The sequence below is a fragment of the Macaca fascicularis genome, chromosome 5, assembly GCF_037993035.2.
Source record: "Macaca fascicularis isolate 582-1 chromosome 5, T2T-MFA8v1.1".
Taxonomy (NCBI): domain Eukaryota; kingdom Metazoa; phylum Chordata; class Mammalia; order Primates; family Cercopithecidae; genus Macaca; species Macaca fascicularis.
In genome coordinates this window covers 21693967-21715428 of record NC_088379.1, presented here as the reverse complement: position 1 = coordinate 21715428, position 21462 = coordinate 21693967, and the positions used below count along the sequence as shown (strand labels likewise).

Here is a 21462-nt window from a genome sequence, read left to right as displayed (position 1 = left end):
TTCATTGCTACATGAGTAAAAAAAAACAATTAAATGAGAACACAAGTAGGAAGATAAATCTCAATTCACAGTTGGAATATTAAGGCATATCCTGTCTTCAGATTGAAAAACCCCAAAAATCCAAGCATCATAGAATTGGTTCCACAATGTTATAACAAGTTATCTGGCATTATTAATATATTTCAGCATTATGTGTCAAAAGAACACTGACTCAGAATTTTACAAGATTTTCCTCAGAATGCAAAGTTAACAAAACATTCAAGAGTTAATTAATGTACTATACCATCCACATGAATAGAATAAAGGACAAGATTATCTCCACAGATGTAGGAAAAGCATTGACAAAACCAACATTTTGATAAAAAGTATCCACAAACTAGGAATAGAGAAAACCTTTCTCAACTTAAAGGGCATCTACAAAAAAACACAACTACCATCACACTTAGTGTTGGAAGATTGAATGCTCACACTCACACTTCCCAAATTCAAACTTACTACAAAGCTATAGTCATCAAGACAGTGTGGTAATATAACAATAGACACATAAGTTCTTGGAATAGAATAGAGAGTCCAGAAATAAATACCCATATTTATGGTCAATTGATTTTTGACAAGTGTGCCAAGACAATTCAATGGGCAATGAGAAGTCTCATGAATCAATGATGCTGGTAAAACTAGATATCTACATATAAAGAATAAAGTTGGAATCATTTCTCACAGTATACACAAAAATTAGTTCAAAAAGGACCATAATACTAATATAAGAGCTAAAACTATAAAACTCTTAGAAGAATAGGCATAAATGTTCATGACTGTGGGTTATGCAAAGCCTGTTAGATATGACACCAAAATTATAAATAACAAAAGGAAAAATAAGGTTTTTTTTGTTTTTAGTGAATTGGCTGACTTAATCATGGAAGCTGAGAAGTTTCAAGATCCACAGTCACCAAGCTGAAGACCCAGGAGATTCATTGGTATAAGTTCCAGTCTGAAAACCAGCAAGCTTGAGTCTTAAGAAAGCTGATGTTCCAATTCACATGCAAAGACAGGAAAAGACCAACATCATTGCTCAATCAGCCAGGGAGGAGAGGTGGTCCCCTCTTAGAATCAGTCACTTTGCTTCAGTTTGGCCTTCAGCTGATTGAGTGAGGTCCCCCCACATTAGGGAGGACAATCTGTTTTACTCAGTTTATCAATTCAAATATAAACTTCATCCAAAAACATTCTCACAGACACACCCAGAATAATGTTTGACCAAATAATGGCAACCTGCAACCCAGTAAAATTGACATATAATATTAACCACCACATAAACTTTATCAAAATTAAAAACTGTTGTGCCGGAAACATTATAATCAGGAAAGTGAAAGACACCCCACAAAATGGGAGAAAATATATCCAAATCATATACCTGAGAAAGAACTCATATCCAGTAAAGAACTCTTAGAACTCAATAATAAAAAGATAAATAACCCAATTTAAAGATAAGAAAAAGATCTGAATTGGCTCTTTCCCAAGGAAGATATGCAAGTGGCCAATAAGCATATGAAAAAAATGATCATCATCTTAGCTTATTTTATGTTTCTATAATAAAATGCCACAGGCTAGCTAATTTAAAAGGAAGAGAAATGTATTTGCTTCATAGTTCTGGAGGCTGAGAAGTCCAAGAGCATGGCACCAGCATCTGGTGAGGGCCTTTGTGCTGTATCATTCCATGGCAGAAGGTAGAAGAGCAAGTAAGTAAGCAAGCAAGAGGGGGCCAAACAAAGCAGGTTTTATAAAAACCTACTCTCACAATAAGAAACTCACTCCCATGATAAGGGCAGAGCTCTCCTGGACTAATGGGGAGCTAATGGTCCCACCAATTAATACTACGACAAAGGCAATTAAATATCAACATGAGTTTTGAAGGGGACATTCAAATTGTATCATTCTGACCCTGGACCCCTAAAACTCATGTCTTTCTCATATAAAAAATACATTCTTTGCATCACAATAACCCTAAAAGTCTTACCTTATTCAAGCATCAACTTAAAAGTTCAAAATCTAGAGATATGGATGAAACTCAAGACACAATTCATTCTGAGGCAGATTTCTCTTCAGCTATGAGCCTGTGAAATTAGCATATTACATGTTTCTGAAATACAATGATGGCCAGGTGTAGGACAGACATTCCAGTTGGAAAAGGAAGATATAGGCAATAAAAAAGGAGTAACCGGGAGGCTGAGGCATTAGAATTGCTTGAACTGGGGAGGCAGAGGTTGCAGTGAGCCGTGATTGCACCACTGCACTCCAGCCTGGGCAACAGAGTGAGACTCCATCTCAAAAAAAAAAAAAAAAAGAAAAAAAGAGGAGTATTGGTCCCAAGTGAATTCTGAATCCCAATAAGGAAAATAGCATTAAACTTCAGAACTCCAGAATAATTTTCTTGGACTCTGTGTCCTGCCTTCTGGGCTCATTAAGCTGAAAGTTGGGCCCCTACGGCCACAAGCAACCGTATCCCTATGGCTTTGTACACAGTGCACCCAGCAGCTCCCACAGATTGGAGTCTCTATCTGCAGCTCTCCCAGGCTAGTGCTGCATGGTGATAGCTCTACAGTTTTGTGGTCTTGGGGGCTGCCCTGGCACTGTTCCAAGGCTCCACTAGGCATTGTCCTACTGTGGGCTTTCTGCACTGGTTCTATCTTTGTGGTACGTCTCTGCCTGGGCCCCCAAACTGTCCTTAATACTCTCTGAAATCTAGGTGGAGGCTGTCATGGTGCCACAGCTCATGAACTTTGTGTGTCTTTAGAGTCAGCACCATACAGACATTGCCAAGGCTTATAGCCTAAAGCCTTTGGAGCTGTGGCATGAGCCATACTTGAGCATGGTTGAGCCATCTCCAAACCAGCCCTGGGCAGCAAATGCTGAGGTCCAACCTGACCTCTCTGGAAACCTTGCCCTCAAGGTTCTAACCTGCCTCCAAGATCTCTAAAATGCCTTCAGAGTCATTTTTCTATTGTTTTATGAATGGTACTTGGCTCTCTTCTATCCTTGCTAATCTCTTTAGCAAACAGTTGCTTGGCCACACCTTTGGTTTGCTCTCATAAACACACCTTTTTCCTCTTTACATGGCTAGGCTGTGAATTTTCCAAATCTTCCTGTTCTGCTTCTCTTTTAATTATAAATTCCATCTTTAAATAATTTTTTTCTGCTTGCATCTTACTATATGCAGTTAAAATGCATGCAGCACCTTCAATATTTTGCTTAAATATTTCCTCTGCCAGATATCCCAGTTCATCACTTTTTAATTCTGTCTACCATAAAGCCCTCAAGCATGGAAACGATTCAACCAAGTCCTATGAGACTTTATAATAAAGATAGCCTTTTTCAGTTTTCAATTCCTCATTTCTCTCTGAGACCTCATCAGCAGGGCCTTTACTGTCCGTATTTTTACCAGTATCCTCATCATGACCACTTAACTGATCTTTAAAAAGTTTCAAATGTTTCCGAAGCCTTTCTCTTCCTCTAAGCCTTCACCAGAATTGCTCTTAATGCTCCATTCATGGCAATCTATGCTTTTTCTAGTCTGCTCCTTCAAATTCTTTCAGCTTCTTCCTGTTTCCCAGCTCCGAAGCCCTTTCTCCGTTTTGGGATATTTGTTATAGCAACGCCCACCCTTTGGTACCAACTTTCTGTCTCTGTTCGTTTTGTACTCCTATAACAGAGTACTACAGATAGGGTAATTTTTTTTTTTTAATTATTTTTGAAAGTTCTGAAAGAACTAAGAAGTCCAATATCAAGGTGCCAGCATGTGGTGAGAGTCTTTTGCTGCATCATCCATGGCTGAAGGTTGAAAGGCAAAAGAGTGTGCAAGAGCAAGAGAGAGCTGAACCTGGTTTTATACCAACCCACTCTCATAATAACAAACCCTCTCCCTCAATATTAACATTAACCCATTCAGAGCCCTCAAACTCTAATCATCTCTTAAGAGTTCCACCTCTTAATACCTTCATAATGGCAATTAAATTTCAACATGAGTTTGGCGAACATATTCAAACCATAGGAATATCATTAACCAATAGGAAAATGCTAATCAAAATCGTCTCATACACACAAAGATGGCTATAATAAAAATGGAAGGCAATAACAAGTGTTAGAGATGTGAAGATATTACTGTTGAGAATGCCTAACTTTGCCATTCCTTTAGAAAACAGTTTGGTACTCTTCAAAATTTTAAGCATAGAGTTACCACATGACCAGCAGTACTACTCTCTTGTACCTCCATACAAAAATTTGTACACAAGTGTTCATAGCAGTATTATTCATAATAGCCAGAAATGAAAACAATAAAATTTACATCAACTGATGAATGTATAAATAAATGTATCCATACAATAGAATATTATTCAACAATAAATGGAAATGTATTTGTGCATGCTACAACATAGAGGAATCTTGTAAACATGTTAAGTGAAAGACACCAGACCCAAAAGGTCATGTATTGTCTAATTCTGTTCATATGAAATGTCCAGAATAGATAAATCTATAACGATAGAAAATGAAGTATGTTTTTAGGGCTGGGGTGAATTGCAGGGGGCAATGGTAAGTGACTGTTATTGGGTAAAGGTTTTCTTTTGGGGGCATTGAAATCATTGATAATATTTCAGAGTGCAGGAAAGATTTCAACAGTGGAAATACTTTATGAGCATCAACAGATTAATCTACCAGATCCTTTCTCTCAGGTAGCATAAATGCCACAGATTCATGCTTAAGTATCTTTTACTGTCAGCATGTCAAGATGTGGTTCAGGAGGTATTCAGGAATTAATTAGCATGATATTTACAATAGTGCACATGGCAGTTGGTGGATATTTTGTAATAGTTATTAATATTATCTCAAATTTGTATTATGTTATCTTGGACATAACGTGTAAAGCTTAATGACAAACTTTACATTAGCAATTTGGTGGATGAGGAATACAAAGAATGTGGATAGTTTTATTTTTGTAAATGTATTTAAAACTAAATGAATTTCAGGTTTAATTAGGTTTGATTAGTAATTTTGAGTTAAAATTTTGATGTCTGTTATTCATATTTATATTTTGAGTAATTCAGGACAGAAATAACTTTTTGAAAATAATTTTGACTTGTTGGTATCTTACATTTAATTTGTATTTTAATGAAAACATTGAAATGCTTTTATTTAGAATAAAATGGAAATTTTTATTCTTTTAGATAATTGCTATCAATAGAGTATAAAATGGGAAAATATTTATTATAATTGTTGATACTGCTGACATGAGGAAAAGAAAATTTTAGAAAACATATACATAAAAATTTACAAATTTATATTTTATCACTCATCCAAGCATCGTCACTTTATTAAGAAGACACTAAGGCATACGCAATTAATAATTAAATTGAGTCATGTTCATTATTTTGCTACCGATCATATAAAAACCATAGTGTTACACATATGTTTGTGTTTTCTATTGTGAAGGTGTATTTTTCAAAGCAGGCAATTAGTATATCTTTTATATAACAGTTTGGCGTTAGTTTGTATTTATAACCTTCAGATATTTAGACCTATGGTAAATAGACCTCCATTTGTACTTTTGCTCCAGAGCCCACAAATGTTAGGGGTAAGCCTATTTCCTTGTAGTCTGGACAACTTGAAGGTCATATCTGATTTGTACCTTGTTTTGGTGTTGGTTGTAACGTAATTGGATTCATCGACCATGGGTCTCTGGCTCATTATGCAGAGCAGATATTCTATGAGCTGTGTTTATCTAAGGTCGTGGGATGTTGTACCATACAGCTATGGTTCATAGGCTGAGCCAGCTGGGTGCAAGGCAGGTATTTCATTGGAATTCCTTTACATAGACTCTGGCTGCAGATATATACAGGTATAGAGTCTTATTGGCTACCCCACACCCATGATGAAAATGAACTTGGATTGGCAATGCATCTTTGACAGTGACAACAACCTGTCTGCCAGCTGTGGGAGGGAAACAGTGGAAATATGAACTGCAAAATTCATGGCCCATCTAGTAATAATTCCCTATGTTCTAAGCCCCGTAGTTCTTTGAATTACAGTTCCCATGTTCACTATGTTAAAAGAAAGTGCTTCAGTCCTCTTATAGTCTGTTTTCTTGCAAAGGTACTGTGGTACTTTCCTAAGGTTACTATAACAAATTAGCACAAATAGTGGCTTCAAACAACAGGAACTGATTATCTTTGATTTTACAGTCCTCTTTTGGGGGGCTAAAAATTCCTTTAAATTTATAATATATAATGTTTTCTTCTCATGTTAATAGTTCATGCTCTGGATTCTTATCCTAAGATTTTTGGTATATAAATTTAAGTGATCCTCTGCTGTGGTCCAAATGTTTATGTACCCTTTCACAAAATTCGTATGTTGAAATCCTACATTTGGAGGTAGAGCCTTTGGGAGGTCATTAGGTCATGGGAGAAGAGACCTCATTATGAGGTTAGGGTCCTTACAAAATATTTTCCAGAGAGACTTTGGGGAACTAACAGAGCTGTAATTCACTTATTACCACAAGGGAACCTCACTCATGTGAGGTCGTTGTGAGAAGGTACTAACTATGAGCCAGGAAGTCAACCCTCACCAGAGGGTTGACAGTACCTTGATCTGACAATACCTTGATCTTGGACTTCCCAGACTCCAGAACTGTAAAAAATAAATTTTGGTTGTTTATAAGCCACTCAGCTTAAGGTATTTTGTTACAGCAGTCCAAACAGACTAAGACATCCTCTTAATTAGTATCATCTTGCCCCAAGAACACTGTGCTAGATTAAGTATTTCTAGAGACTTCAATTCTTCTTTCCTTGAAAGTTTGAGGTTTCTTTTTCTTTTCTTTTCTTTTTTTTTTTTTTTTGAGACGGAGTCTCACTCTGTCGCCCAGGCTGGAGTGCAGTGGAAAGTTCTCAGCTCACTGCAAGCTCCGTCTCCCGGGTTTACGCCATTCTCCTGCCTCAGCCTCCCAAGTAGCTGGGACTACAGGCGCCCGCCACCTCGCCCGGCTAGTTTTTTGTATTTTTTTTAGTAGAGACGGGGTTTCACCATGTTAGCCAGGATGGTCTCGAACTCCTGACCTCGTGATCCGCCCGTCTCGGCCTCCCAAAGTGCTGGGATTACAGGCTTGAGCCACCGCACCCGGCCGAAAGTTTGAGTTTAATTCCCTTTTGCTTGTGCAAGCCAGAACTTAGTGACTAATTTCTAGCAAATAGAATACTGTGGAATGATGCTGTATGACTTCTAAAACTAGACTACACTTCCAAGGCATTGTGGCTTTCTGCCTGCTCTGTCTTGGATCACTTGCTCCGAAGGATGTTAGCTGACATGTTGAGCTGATACTCAAGCAACTCTATGGAGAGGTTCACACGGCCCTGAGACCTCCTGCCATCAGCCGTGAAGAACAAGGCATCCGGCCAACAGCTTCTTGAGTGAGCTGTTTGGAAGCGGATCTTCCATCCTCTGTCAAACCTACAGATGACCGAAGGTCTGATATCTTAGCAGTGAAATGAGTAACTCTGAGACAAAACCACCCACCTAAGCTGATCCCAGATTTCTGACTCTCAGAAACTGTGTGAGATACCAAATGTTTGTTGTCTTTAGGCCTGATATCTGGGGTAATTTGTTATGCAACCATAACTAATAAAACCAATTAAAATCTTCAAAATTGTCTGAGGGGAAATCAGTGATGTACCTTGCATCTTATAATTGCATATGATTAACAGAAAACTATTCATGTAAATAAATGTGAGCTGTTAAGATTTTCCCCGAAATATTGTTTGACTCAGAATCAAATGTAAGACTTAATTTATATAATCAGTATCCTTATTTTAATTTTAAGTAAATCAAATATAGAATTCAGAAGCCACTTAATATATACAAATATTTATTCTTTTCATGTCATACAAATTCATATTTGCCACTAAAACAATGTTATAATGTTAGATAATATTAACCACACTATATCAGAACAAAACACAACTCCTCAGACATCATTGTTTCATTCAACAACATTTCATTTTAACACAGATGAAAAAAACATCTCTTCCTGGCCATGGCCACTGTCTATATGTAGTTTTCACATTCTCACCACGTTTGTGGGTTTTCTCCAGTCACTCTGGTTTCCTCCCACATCCAAAGCTGTGAACATTGGGTAACTTGTACTTTTTGGTAATTCTTGTACTTTTTGGTAATACAGAGACACTGAGTATCATCTCATGTATGCACTCATCTTATGTCCTGTAACTAGTTAAGTGCTGCTGTTCTCAGGTCTGGGTTGCTCTACATTTCATCAAAAGTACACCAGATTGTTGTAGGAAAAGGCAACAGGCTCAGTATGCAGTGTCAAAAGACAGAATTACAACAAATTTAAAGATCTTAATTGGCTTGGTGATTCTATAATCGGGCAACACCTCATTCTATAAAATAGAATAAGTATTCCAATAAGCTGAGCAGAGGAGGTTGGTTTTATAGGCAGAAAACACTTAAGAAAGCAGAAACGCAGAACACAATGTAAATTGATCATCTCAAAGTTACTTTCTCTGTAAAGGTTAAAGCAGAGGGTACTTTCTTATTATGCCAGCTAAAACTGGCCTGTTTGGGGATTTGGTTATTATCTCTCGCTCTCCTGATTTCTTGGAAGGTCAGATAAACCACCAAGTTCTGGCTTGGTGACATAGAACTTTAGCGTGAGTGACTTCATTTTGGTTTGGTCTCTTAGGCCTGGCATAAGAGCTCATCCAAATCAACAGCCTCCTATAAATTGTATTTAATAGTAGTATATAAAAACAATATTGGAGGAAAAAATCCTTTTCACCAGACAGGGGTTGGACATCCCCCAATGTCCATGACACTCCAATTTAAATAATCAAAATTAAAAGCTGTTTTTAGCACTCAGTGTACCCCAAAAATTCCACATCCTTTAACATTTGCCTTGTGCTCAACAGAGAAGATCCTATGACAGGAAAACTGAGTTACTGTGGCATTCAGCAAGGTATCGGGAAAGTAGAACTTATTGTGAGTTGGTAAACTTCAAAACAACATTTAAAAAGCCACTGACAGGCCCAGTGCGGTGGCTCATGCCTGTAATCCCATCACTTTGGGAGGCTGAGGTAGACAAATTACTTGAGGTCAGGAGTTCGAGACCAGCCTGGCCAACGTGGTGAAACCCTGTCTCTGCTAAAAACACAAATATTACCCGGTGGGGTGGTGCATGCCTGTAATCCCAGCTACTCAGGAGTCTGAGGCAGGAGAATCGCTTGAACCCAGGAGGCGGAGGTTGCAGTGAGTCGGGATCATACCTCTGCACTCCAACCTGGGCAGCAGAGCAAGACTCTGTTTCAAAGAAAGAAAAAAGAGCCATTGATGTCATATGAATTTGGAAGGGTTTAAAAATGCATGTCAGGTATAACATTTAGGATCTAGAAAGTATTGCAGTATTTATCTTCAGAAATAAATTGTTGATAATCTATTAAACAGTCACATGGTTGTCCAGGGAGCAAATCATTAGAGCTCTCCTTATTCTTCTTTGGTATTTTTAAATTACAGAATATGCGACAGCAAGTTTTATTGACTATAGAGCAGCTAATTTTTTGTTGAGCATTGCCTATGGAGTTTTACAATGTAAATTGTATCCCATTTAAAAGTCTTTGAACCCATAGACTTTCAACAAGAAAAGGTAAACCCCACAAAAGCAGGAATATTAAACAATGGATAATTTAACCCTGATCCTTGAGATAGACTAGGTACTCACATAACACATTAGAAAATGTTCATGAAAATTCTCAGGGATTTGGAATTCAAAGAAAAACTTGGCTTTCTCTGTGAGGAGTCCAGCTCCTAGTTGTTAAAAAACAGTCTGTCATTTTTCAAGCCGGACCATAGGCTACACAGCAGGACTCACATAGGGAAAACTGCCCTTGTCACACCAGACTGGGAGTCTCTGAAGGGAGTTGCAGTCAAAAACCCAGGCCCCTCTACTTGGCCAAGTTCTTTGCATACTCATATTTCTATCCCCTATGGGTTCATTCCTAAGTTTCTTTATCTGAGGCCTTGGATAGAGGTTCTTTCGGGTGCCTCTTCTGAGACATCCATATGAGAGAAGAAAAAGGAAAACTTGAAGATACATTTTCCCACTTTGACTCAGTACCTAGTACTTTTTTACTCTTAGCCCTTCCCCTTGACCCTCACCCTCACAGGGAGAAGGCTGCCATCTGCAAGCTGAGGAGAGAGGCCTCAGAAGAAGCCAAACCTGTAATTCCTTGCTCTTGGACTTCTAGCCTCCAGAACTGTGAGAAAATTAATTTCCACTGTCTAAACCACCGAGTTTGTGGCATTTTGTTATGGCAGCACCAACAGACTTACACAAAACCAAGAAAGAGAGAACCTTTATAGCATACCAGGGCCCATAAAAATACCAGAAGCTGTTGCTTGTTACTCCCTCAGTGGTGAGAGGATCCCGCATGTGTGTGGATCTACCTGACCAGTGTGCCGTTCTATGGGGGAATATAGAACAGCGGGAGTTGGTGTTTTCTCTGGTTTCAGCCTCTTCTTTATGCCATCTCAGTAAGTGATTATTGACTTACCTTTTTCATTTTGGCTTATTGCTGTAATTGAATATTTCAATGCTTGGCAGCTCAGTTCGTCCAGCTCAGCTGAGCTTCTGACACCCAATTGGCACATTCAGGTCATTATATCACAAACAATATAATTAAAGCAACTCTGAAACTGACTAATTTTGAGTTTACCAAGGATGATTCTTCCTAACAAATAAACCAAAATAAACTCTGATTATAAGAATATGATTAACAAACCTTAATGTGGAGTCTGTGGAGCCAAGACTTCCTTATGTGGCTTCATCACTTATTTTTTAACACTATACACCAAACACATTTGAATTAAAGTAAGAAAATCAAAATATGTTTCTCAAAGTCAAAGAATCTTACCTTGCCATTCATTCACATATATACATATAGAGAACATTTTGTTTCAAGTAATAGAAAACTCAACATAAAGTGACTAAAGTAATAAATAAAATTTATTGGTTGCTCTAAATGACAGACCAGGAAGTAAGACAGAATAAATAAGTAAGTTTCGAATAAAATATAATCAGTCTATATGTAAGTACTGCTGTGATTCTTTAGGCCATTTCATTCTTTGTGCTCCCTTCTTTTCTTCAGGAAGGCTTTACTAAAGGAACACAATGGCTGCAGGAGTTCTAGACTTCACATCCGCGAGCCACCTCATTTGAAGCAAAAGGTCTTGGTTTTCCTAGAATCCCTTCTCCCTGATTATGCTAACTTTTGTCACATTCCAGTTACTGAACCAATCACTCTGGCTAAAGGATACAGTATATTGTTCTAATTGGCTTGGTCTACATTATGTGTTCTATTCCTAGAGCTAGTGGATGGGGTCATTATCTTCTCTGAAAATACATAAAATTTCAAATAAAAGTCAGGGACTATTAAGAAGAGGTGAATAAATACTAGAGATGCAATCACAAATGTCAAATAAATTGGTTAATAAAGAACTGACTGTACTTTTTATTTGGTCAATAAGTTAAAAAATATTTCTAGAGCAAGATGGTGTAATAATAATCTCCAGTAATCCCCCCCACACAGAAACGTTAATTTAAACAACTATGAGCAAAAATATTTTCACAAGAGATAAGAAAACCAGATGAAAGATCATGGTGGCTGGTTGTAGCATAATAATAAGAAAACATGCATTGAAGAGGGTAGAAAGGACAGTTATACATTACCCATGTCACCACTTTCCCAATCCTAGGCAGCATAAGCAGAGATAACATTTGTTTTGGGGGAAAAAGGGAAGTAAGTACAGGACTCTGCCTTGGACCCCAACTCTGGGTCTACCACAATAAAACCCAGCATTGAGCATGCCCCCATGGCTCCAGACTCCAGGCCAGTACCCATGGACAGAGTTTCCAGACCCATATTAGTGCCAGGTGGGACTTCACAACCCCAGAATTCAGACCTACAAGATGGGCTTTTCTTCTGGTTCACACCACCACTAGACTAGCCTCGGTGACCCTGGAATATGAACTTCTCTTATCAGGAGGCAGGACTCAGTAGCCACAGGCATTGGGCATGACCTAGCACCAAGCTGCAAGAGCCCCAGACTTCAGGCCTGCCCCAGCACCCACTCCAGCTGCAGCTATCCTAAGCACCAGTCCTAGCAGCCCTGGGCTTCAGAACCATGCCAAACAGCCCACCCAAAATCTCTGGATAGGCTACCTGTTGAAAAGATTTATCAGACAAAATCCATCTGTGAATTTTGGAGTAAGTGCTTACTTCTTCAAATATGCAGACATTGCAACACAACCTCAAGGATCATGAACAACCAAGAAAATATAACATCACCAAAGGGATAAAATAAAGTACCCATAACTAACCCTAAGGAAGTGGAGATATGTAAACTGCCTGCCAAAAATTTTCAAAATAGCACTTTTAAGGAAGCTCAGTGAACTTCAAAAAAAATACAGAGAAGCAATTCAATGAAATAAGGAAAACAATAAGTGACAAGAGTGAGAAATTTAACAGAGAAATTGAAATAATTAAAATGAACAAACAGAAACCCTGGAGCTGAAAAACACAGTGAGCAAACAAAAGTTACAACAAAGAGCATCAACAGCAGAACTGATCAAACATAAGAAATTCAAAACTAGGTTATTTAAAAATACATAGTCAGCCAAGTGGCCTGTGCCTATAGTCTCCAGCTACTCAGGGGGCTGAGGTGAAAAGATTGTTTGAGTATGGGAAGTTGAGGCTACAGTAAGCTGTAATAATGCCACTGCACTCTAGCCTTGATGACAGAACAAAAACTTAAATAAATAAATAAATAAATAAATAATAGAATATATAGTCAGAGAAGAAAAACAAAAGGAATGAAGAAGAGAATTAAGGGACACCATCAAAAGAGAAAATATTTGAGTCACAGGTGTGTGAGAAGTAGAAAAGAAAGATAAAGGAGTAGAAGGCTTATTTAAAGAAACAATAGCAGAAAACTTTCCCAACATAGGAAAGATGTAAATATCCAGGTATAGAAAGTTACTAATCAAATTCAATCCAAACAAAACTAACCCAAGATATTGTAATCAAACTTTCAAAAATCAAAGAAAAAGAGAGGATTCTGAATGCAACAAGAAAAAAGAAGCAAATAACATACAAGGGAGTTTCAATATGGCTCACAGCAGAAACCTTACAGGCCAGGAGAGAGTGGGATTATATATTCAGAGCACTAAAGAAAAAAAACCTGTCAGCCAAGAATACTGTACCCAGCAAAGCTGTCCTTTAGAAACGAAGGAGTTTTAAAGACTTTACCAGAAAATAAAAGCCGAGGGAGTGTATCATTACCACACCCGTCTTACAAGAAATGCTAAAGGAAACTTTTGAAGCTGAAATAAAAGGATACTAATAAGTAACATTAAAATGTCTGAAAGTGTAAAACTCATTGGTGAAACTAAGTAAACAGAGAAATTCAGAATACTCTAATATTGTAATGGTGGTGTGTAAATCACTTGAATCTTTAGTATAATGGTTAAAAGACAGAACTATTAAAAATGCTAATAGGTACAGTAATTTCTTAAGGGACATGTAGTATAAAAAGATGGAAATTGTGACATCAAAGATACAAAATGTTGAAGGAAGAATGGAGTAAAAATGTAGAGTTTTTTTGTAATAAAATTTAAGTGGTTATCAATTAAAAAGAACCTGTCATAACTGTAAGATGCTTTTTTGTAAGCCTCAAGGCAACCGCAAAGCAGAACCTACAGTTGATATACAAAAAATAAAAATCAAGGAATCAAAACATACCACTAAAGAAAATCACTCAATCACAAAGGAAGATAGAAAAAGAGAAAGAAAGAAACAAGGATCTATGAAACAAATAGAAAACAATGTTTAAAAGGTGGTAGCAAGCCCTTACCTACAAATAATTACCTTGAATGTAAATGAATTAAATTATCCAATCAAAAGACATAGAGCGTCTAAATGAATTTTTTAAAGACCTAGATATATACTACTTAGAAGAGATTTTCTTAACCTGTAGACTAAAAGTAAAGGGATGGAAAAATATATTTCATGCAAATGGAAATCAGAGAGATTGGAAAAGGAAGCAGGGGTAGTGATAAAACTGGAGAAAGGTTACCAGGGACTGGCATCAGGGCTTGGGGAGATGTTGATTAAAAAAAGTACACAATTTTAGTTAGAAGAAATAAGTTCAAGAAGTCTATTGTACAGCATGGTGATGTGAACACCAAATATCTGAGAGGTCTCAGTCAATATGGGAAGTTTATTTTGCCAAAGTTAAGGACACACCCGTGACACAGCTTCAGGAGGTTGTGACAACATGTGCCCAAGTTGTCTGAGGCACAGCTTGGTATTATACATTTTAGGGAGACATGAGACATCAATCAACCCATGTAAGATGTACATTGGTTCTGTCCAGAGAGGCGGGACAACTTGAAGCTTGGCGGGGCTTCCAGGTCATAGGTAGATAAGAGACAAACGGTTGCAATCTTTGGAGTTTCTGATTCGTTTTTCCAAAGAAAGCAATCAGATATGCATTTATCTCAGTGAGCAAAGAGATGACTTGGAATAGAGTGGGAGGCAGGTTTGCACTAAGCAGTTCCCAGCTTGACTTTTCCCCTTAGCTTAGTGATTTAGGGGTCCCAAAATTTATTTTCCTTTTACAGTGAACATAGTTAATAACAATATATTTTATACTTGAAAAATAGCCGGGCGCGGTGGCTCATGCCTGTAATCCCAGCACTTTGGGAGGCCGAGGCGGGCGGATCACAAGGTCAGGAGATCGAGACCACGGTGAAACCCCGTCTCTACTAAAAATACAAAAAATTAGCCGGGCACGGTTGTGGGCGCCTGTAGTCCCAGCTACTCGGGAGGCTGAGGCAGGAGACTGGCGTAAACCCGGGAGGCGGAGCTTGCAGTGAGCCGAGATCGCGCCACTGCACTCCAGCCTGGGCGACAGAGCGAGACTCCGTCTCAAAAAAAAAAGAAAAATGCTAAAAAAGTGAATGTTAAGTGTCCTCACCACAGATATGATAACTATATTAGGTAATGCATATGTTAGTTAGCTAGATTTAGTCATTGACACACACACACACACACACACACACACACACACACACACACACACACTTCAGGAGCAGTGGCTCATGCCTATAATCCCAGGACTTTAGGAGCCTTAGGTGGGTGGGTCACCCGAGGTCAGAAGTTCAAGACCAGCCTGGTCAACAGGGTGAAATCCCATCTCTACTAAAAATACAAAAATTAGCCAGTCGTGATGGCCGGCGCCTGTAATCCCAGCTACTCGAGAGACTGAGGCAGGACATTGCTTGAACCCTGGGAGGCAGAGGTTGCGGTGAGCCGAGATCGCACCATTGCATTCCAGTCTGGGCAATAAGAGTGAAACTTCGTCTCAAAAATAAAAAACAAACAAACAAACAAATTATGTTGTATATAATAAATACACTAAAATTTATCAATCAAAAACATAAAGTAATTTAAAAAGAGTAAGCATAACATACAAACCACAAATTTTCTTACAGCAACTTCAAAAATAAGTCAATTTTGCCATTTCTAAAAATAAGCTGGTTGCAAGAGATGAGTTAAAACACTCAATAGACAATAGTATTGTTCAGATTCAGGTTAGCCACTGAACAGATTTGAACAAGCAAGTAGCAGTGCAGGAAACCAGAAAAATCACCACAAAATACAACTGTAGGAGACCCTAAATATGCCTTTGCCCTAAGTATTATTTGGAGCTGATTATTTTGAGAAACAGCATACACAGGAAAGCCTCTGAAAACAGAATGTTACCCTTTTGTAAGAGAAATTTACATGTATAAAGAAAATTTCCATTTTTAAGGGTCTCTCTCTCTTTCTCTCTCTCTCTCAGTCTCTCTCTCTGTACCAGGAAGAGAAGATGACTGTAAATCACAAAAAATTTCTTATCAATGGAGAGGGCACTTACTTAAATCTACATAACAAACCTTACTCTAGTTATCATACTTCTCCTGGTCATCTTCCCTTAACTTGCCTCTCTCACCACCTTTTTCCTTTGTTTTACCTAAAAATGGTATTGAAGCCCAAATTCTAGCCACCTATTTGAATGTACTCACCCCTGAGTTTCACCCATGTATATATAAGATATACATGTTAAAATCTATCATTTTTAAATCTTATTAATCTGTCTTTTGTAACATGGGCTCCAGCTGAAAATCTAAAAGGGTAAAAGAAAAGATATTTTTTCTCTCCCACACAAATGACATGTTTGCAGTATGTTAAAAGGCAAGAAAAATTACGCAAATAGCCCCAACACCTTCATATGGTCTTTGTTAGTTGGCTCTAAACATTAAGTACTTTCAATAAATCTGGCTTCCAACAAATGAATTTATTAAAAAATGAGTTTTTAGTAAAACTCCAAAAAATGAATATTTTCCAGTTAAGGCAGATAACATGACATTTAACAAATTTTAGATAGTCATCAGTATAAAATATGTAACTTAATCAGGTTACGTTTATTCAACCTAAATAATGCATTCACATTGAGAAGATTAGAAAGGATTTCCATCTTATAAAAAGTTTCTAAATATAGCTAAGGTGTGCATAAACCTGGGTGACTGAAATATATGAAGTATAGTCAAGAGGTAACCCTTTCGTATACCAATAATGTATCAGTGTATTCTTTAAAATCTGAATTAGGTACATGGATAATTTTATTATTTGTAAAAACAGATATTTACAGGATATCTCAATGTGGTTAGCAATGGGACTACAAAGATGAACAAGACAGTCACTGTATTTAAGGATTTTCTCAGTCTACTGTGAGAGGGAGAGATGTAAACAGAAATTAGTTCTGAGGGCCCAGGAGAAAGAGAAATTAGCTTTACCTAAATATATGGAAGCCACACAGAGGAGGAACCATTTGAATTAGATCTTAGGTAGAATGTGATGGTTCATGCCTGTAATCTCAGCACTTTGGGAGATCAAAGTGGGTGGATCACCCGAGGTCAGGAGTTTGAGACCAACCTGGCCAAAATGGTGAAACCTCATCTCTACTAAAAATACAAAATTAGTCAGGCATGGTGGCGCATGCCTGTAATCCCAGCTACTCAGGAGGCTGAGGCAGGAGAATCACTTGGACCTGGGAGATGGAGGCTGCAGTGAGCCAAGATCATGCCACTGCACTCCAAACTGGGTGACAGGGCGATAGTTCATCTCAAAAACTAAAATAAAATAAATAAATAAATAAATTAGACCTTAAAGCCGAGAAAGGCTTTTATAGTTAGAAGAGAGGGCAGGGCATTTTAGGAAAAAGATCAAAGTCAGGCAATGAAAAAAGAAAGTTTGGAATTTCTGGAACAAAGGGTGCATGGTGGCTTCTGAACTTGGATTTGGGTGGAATTTGAAAAGGATCTTAAATGTGAAAATAAAACGTTAAATTAAGTCTTGCACCCGATTTTGCATTTAGTGAGAGTAAAAAAAAAAAAAAAAAAAAAAAAAAAGCTATATAAGAAATGGAATGGGCCACACGTGGTGGCTCACGCCTGTAATCCCAGAACTTTGGGAGGCCGAGGCAGGCAGATCACTTGAGGTCAGGAGTTTGAGACCAGCCTGACCAACATGGAGAAACCTCATCTCTACTAAAAATACAAAATTAGCTGGGCGTGGTGCTGCACGCCTGTAATCCTAGCTACTCGGGAGTCTGAGACAGGAGAATCGCTTGAACCCAGGAGGTGGAGCTTGCAGTGAGCCGGGATCTTGCCATTGCACTCCAGCCTGGGCAACAAGAGTTAAATGCATCTCGAAAAACAAAACAAAAAAAGAAATGGAATGGTACAATCATTTTTGTGTTTTGGAAGGATGACTCCGATATGACCCTTTAATTACAAACTACAATAAGAATGGAGACCGGATAGGACAAGGTTTTAACAGTCCAGGTGAGAAATAATAAAGTTCTGGATTAAGTTCTTGACAACACATTAGAAAAGGCGAGATTGAAATGCAGAGATGCTTCTGAATATAAAACTGACAAGATTAATGAATGATTGAAGAAACAACATTGAAAAGTAGAAAGAGTGCTGAATTTGCAGCCTGGGTAGAGTTAGCTCAACTCTAGATTTTGTCATTAATTTGCTTTTTGATCTTGGACAAATTATTTCCCCCTTCTTATTAATAAGATACAATCATAGCTATACAATGAGGTTATTGTGATAATTAGATATAATATTTATAAATCTTCTTTATGTCATTAATTTTATTATCATTAACATGCAGAGCATGAGAGAGAAGGAAATCTTGGAATGCCCCCTAAATTTTTGACTTAGGAAGCTACATAGATGATGAGGCCATAAACTTAAAGGGACAGAATAGGTTCTTGGAAATCAGCATGAATTCACTTCTAATCTCTGTAGGACTCCAGGTCAAGATGGCCAGAGGACAGTTAAAAATAAGGAACAGAAACTTGTGGAAAGAAGTTTGAGGTGTTTTTTGTTGTTGTTTTTTTGTTTTTCTTCTGAGACAGAGTCTCGCTCTGTCGCCCAGGCTGGAGTGCAGTGGCGGGATCTGGGCTCACTGCAAGCTCTGCCTCCCGGGTTCATGCCATTCTCCTGCCTTAGCCTCCCGAGTAGCTGGGACAACAGGTGCCCACCACCACACCTGGCTAATTTTTTTTTGTAATTTTAGTAGAGATGGGGTTTCACCATGTTAGCCAGGATGGTCTTGATCTCCTGATCTCGTGATCCACCTGCCTCAGCCTCCCAAAGTGCTGGGATTACAGGTGTGAGCCACTGCGCCTGGCCGAGGTTTAAAATATAGATTTTGGAGCTTGTCAGTATGCAAATGACTTTTGAAGTAAAAATAATGAATGAGATTCATCAAAGAGAGAAGAAAGAGCTAGAAAAATGTATTCCAGGAACTGAACATGTGTGACAGTGAATCTTGCCTTTAAAAAATGAATTATCTGCTGGGCACTGAGGCTCACAACTGTAATCTGAGCACTTTCGGAGGCTGAGGCAGGCAGATCACCTGAGGTCAGGGGTTTGAGACCAGCCTGACCAACATGGAGAAACCCCAACTCTACTAAAAATACAAAATTAGCTGGGCGTGGTAGTGCATGCCTGTAATCTCAGCTATTCGGAAGGCTGAGGCAAGAGAATCACTTGAACCTGGGAGGTGGAGGTTGCTGTGAGCTGAGATCACACCATTGCACTCAAGCCTGGGCAACAAGAGGGTGAAGTTCTTTTAAGAAAGACCTGTAATTGCAAACTTTCACTTTGTATTAACATAGCCTTGCTTTTGCCTTTGAGCAATCCAAATTCTTGATTTGGATAAATATTGACTAGAAAAAAAATGGAAAGGCAGTGTTACAAGGATTCCTAAGTCAGGCAAGAGATTTTGCATAAACCCAGCTTCCAAGGTATGAATCCAGTGAGACAGAATACTCACACATGTCAGGAAAAGAAAATGTATTTCTCACAAATAGGCAACAAGAATCAATGGAAACCTAGGATCTATGGCAAGCCCATTCCACAAGACTCCTGAAAGATGCATAGAGTTGAATGGAGTCTTTATAGCTGAGGATCCTCACAAGCACTGTACTCTGGGTTTTATACCCTGGGCAGCATGGGGATCATGGAGCACAAGAATTGCAGAACACTCCATTCTGGAAGAATCAGAACACAGCCTAGGTTGTTCTAGATATTTTTTTCTTATCTCGGGATGTTGCATTCTCAGTATATTCTGCACAAGATTGCAAGCAGGAGGGGAAAGAGCAAAGTTGGCCAAGATTATTTGAAGATTTGTCCTGCTGTAGATGGAGCCAAAATTTTGTTCTGGAAGGTCAGGACTATAAGAAACTAAACTGATTTGCGTAACGCAAAAAGTTGTTCTTGTTAGAGACAAAAAGATAGCTACTCTCTTAGTCTATTCTATGTGCTACAATAAAATGGTATAAACTAGGTAGTTTTTAAATAGCAGAAATTTATTTCTCACAATTTTGGAGGCTTAGCAAATCAAAAACCAAGGTGCCAATAGATTAGGTATCTTGTGAGGATCACTTCCTCATAGATGGTGTCTTTTTGCTGTCTTCACATGGTGGAAGGGGCAAACAAGCTCCCTCAGGTCTCTTTTATAAGAACACTAATCCCATTCATTAGGGCTCCACTCTCATGATCTCAACTCCTCCTAAAGGCCCCACATTTCAAGATCATCACCTCGGAATTTGGAATTTGAATTTGGGAGATAACATGGTTTGGCTCTGTGTCCCCACCCAAATACCCAAATGTCATCTTGAATTGTATAATAATCCCCACAATCTCCATGTGTGGAGGGAGGGATCAGATGGGAGATGATTGGATCATGAGGGTGGTTTTCTCTTTGCTGTTCTAGTGATAGTGAGTGAGTTCTCATGAAATCCGATGGTTTTATAAGGCAGTTTTCCCTGAGTTGCTTGCTCTCTCTTGCCTGCCACCATGTAAGACATGCCTCTTCTCCTTCTGCCATGATTGTAAGTTTCCTGAAGCCTCTCCAGCCATGCAGAACTGTGCATCGATTAAGCCTATTTTCTTTATAAATTACCCAGTCTTGGGTATGTCTTTGTAGCAGTGTAAAAATGAACTAATACAGTAAATTTGTACCAAGAGTGGGGTACTGCTATAAAGATATGTGAAAATGTGGAAGTGACATTGGAACTGGGTAACAGGCAGAGGTTGGAAAAGTCTGGAGGGCTCAGAAAAAGAGAGGAAGATGTGGGAAAGTTTGGAACTTCCTGGAGAGTTGTTGAATGGTTTTGACCAAAATGCTGATAGCGATATAGACAGTGAAGTCAAGGCTGAGGTGGTCTCAGATCACAGTGAGGAACTTGTTGGGAATGGAGCAAAGGTCACTCTTGCTCTCTTTAGCAGAGAGACTGGCAGCATTTTGCCCCTACCCTAAAAATCTGTGGAACTTTAAACTGAGATGATCTGAAATTTAAACTTACGTTTAAAAGGGAAGAGGAGGATAAAAGTTTGAAATATTTGCAGCCCGACAATGTCATAGAAAAGAGAAACACATTTTCTAGGAGGAATTCAGGCTGGCTATAGAAATTTGCATAAGTTGCGAGGAGCAGAATGTTAATCACCAAGACAATGGGGCAAATGTCTCGAGGGCATGTCAGAGAACTTCACAGCAGACCCACTCATCACAGACCTGGAGGCCTAAGAGGGAAAAATGGTTTCATGGGCCCAGACCCAGGGCCCCAATGCTGCTCTGTGCAGCCTTGGGACTTGGCACCCTGCATACCAGCCATTACTAAAAGGGGCCAAGTTACTGTTCAGGCCATTACTTCAGAGGGTGAAAGTCCCAAGTCTTGGTGGCTTCCATGTAGTGTTAGGCCTGCCAGTGCATAGAAGTCAGAATTGAG

At 38.6% G+C, this 21462-nt stretch overlaps 1 long non-coding RNA gene across 3 annotated transcripts in view; it reads right to left on the bottom strand.

The window, feature by feature from the left end:
- Nucleotides 1-7929: 7929 nt before the first annotated feature.
- The window catches only part of LOC123573552 (uncharacterized), a 45130-nt gene continuing 31597 nt past the window's right edge, over nucleotides 7930-21462 (bottom strand). For all 3 annotated transcript variants that reach the window (XR_010586773.1, XR_012435306.1, XR_006698152.2), the window contains one exon: nucleotides 7930-9354. This is a non-coding gene — a long non-coding RNA (uncharacterized lncRNA). The remainder of the gene's footprint in view (nucleotides 9355-21462) is intronic.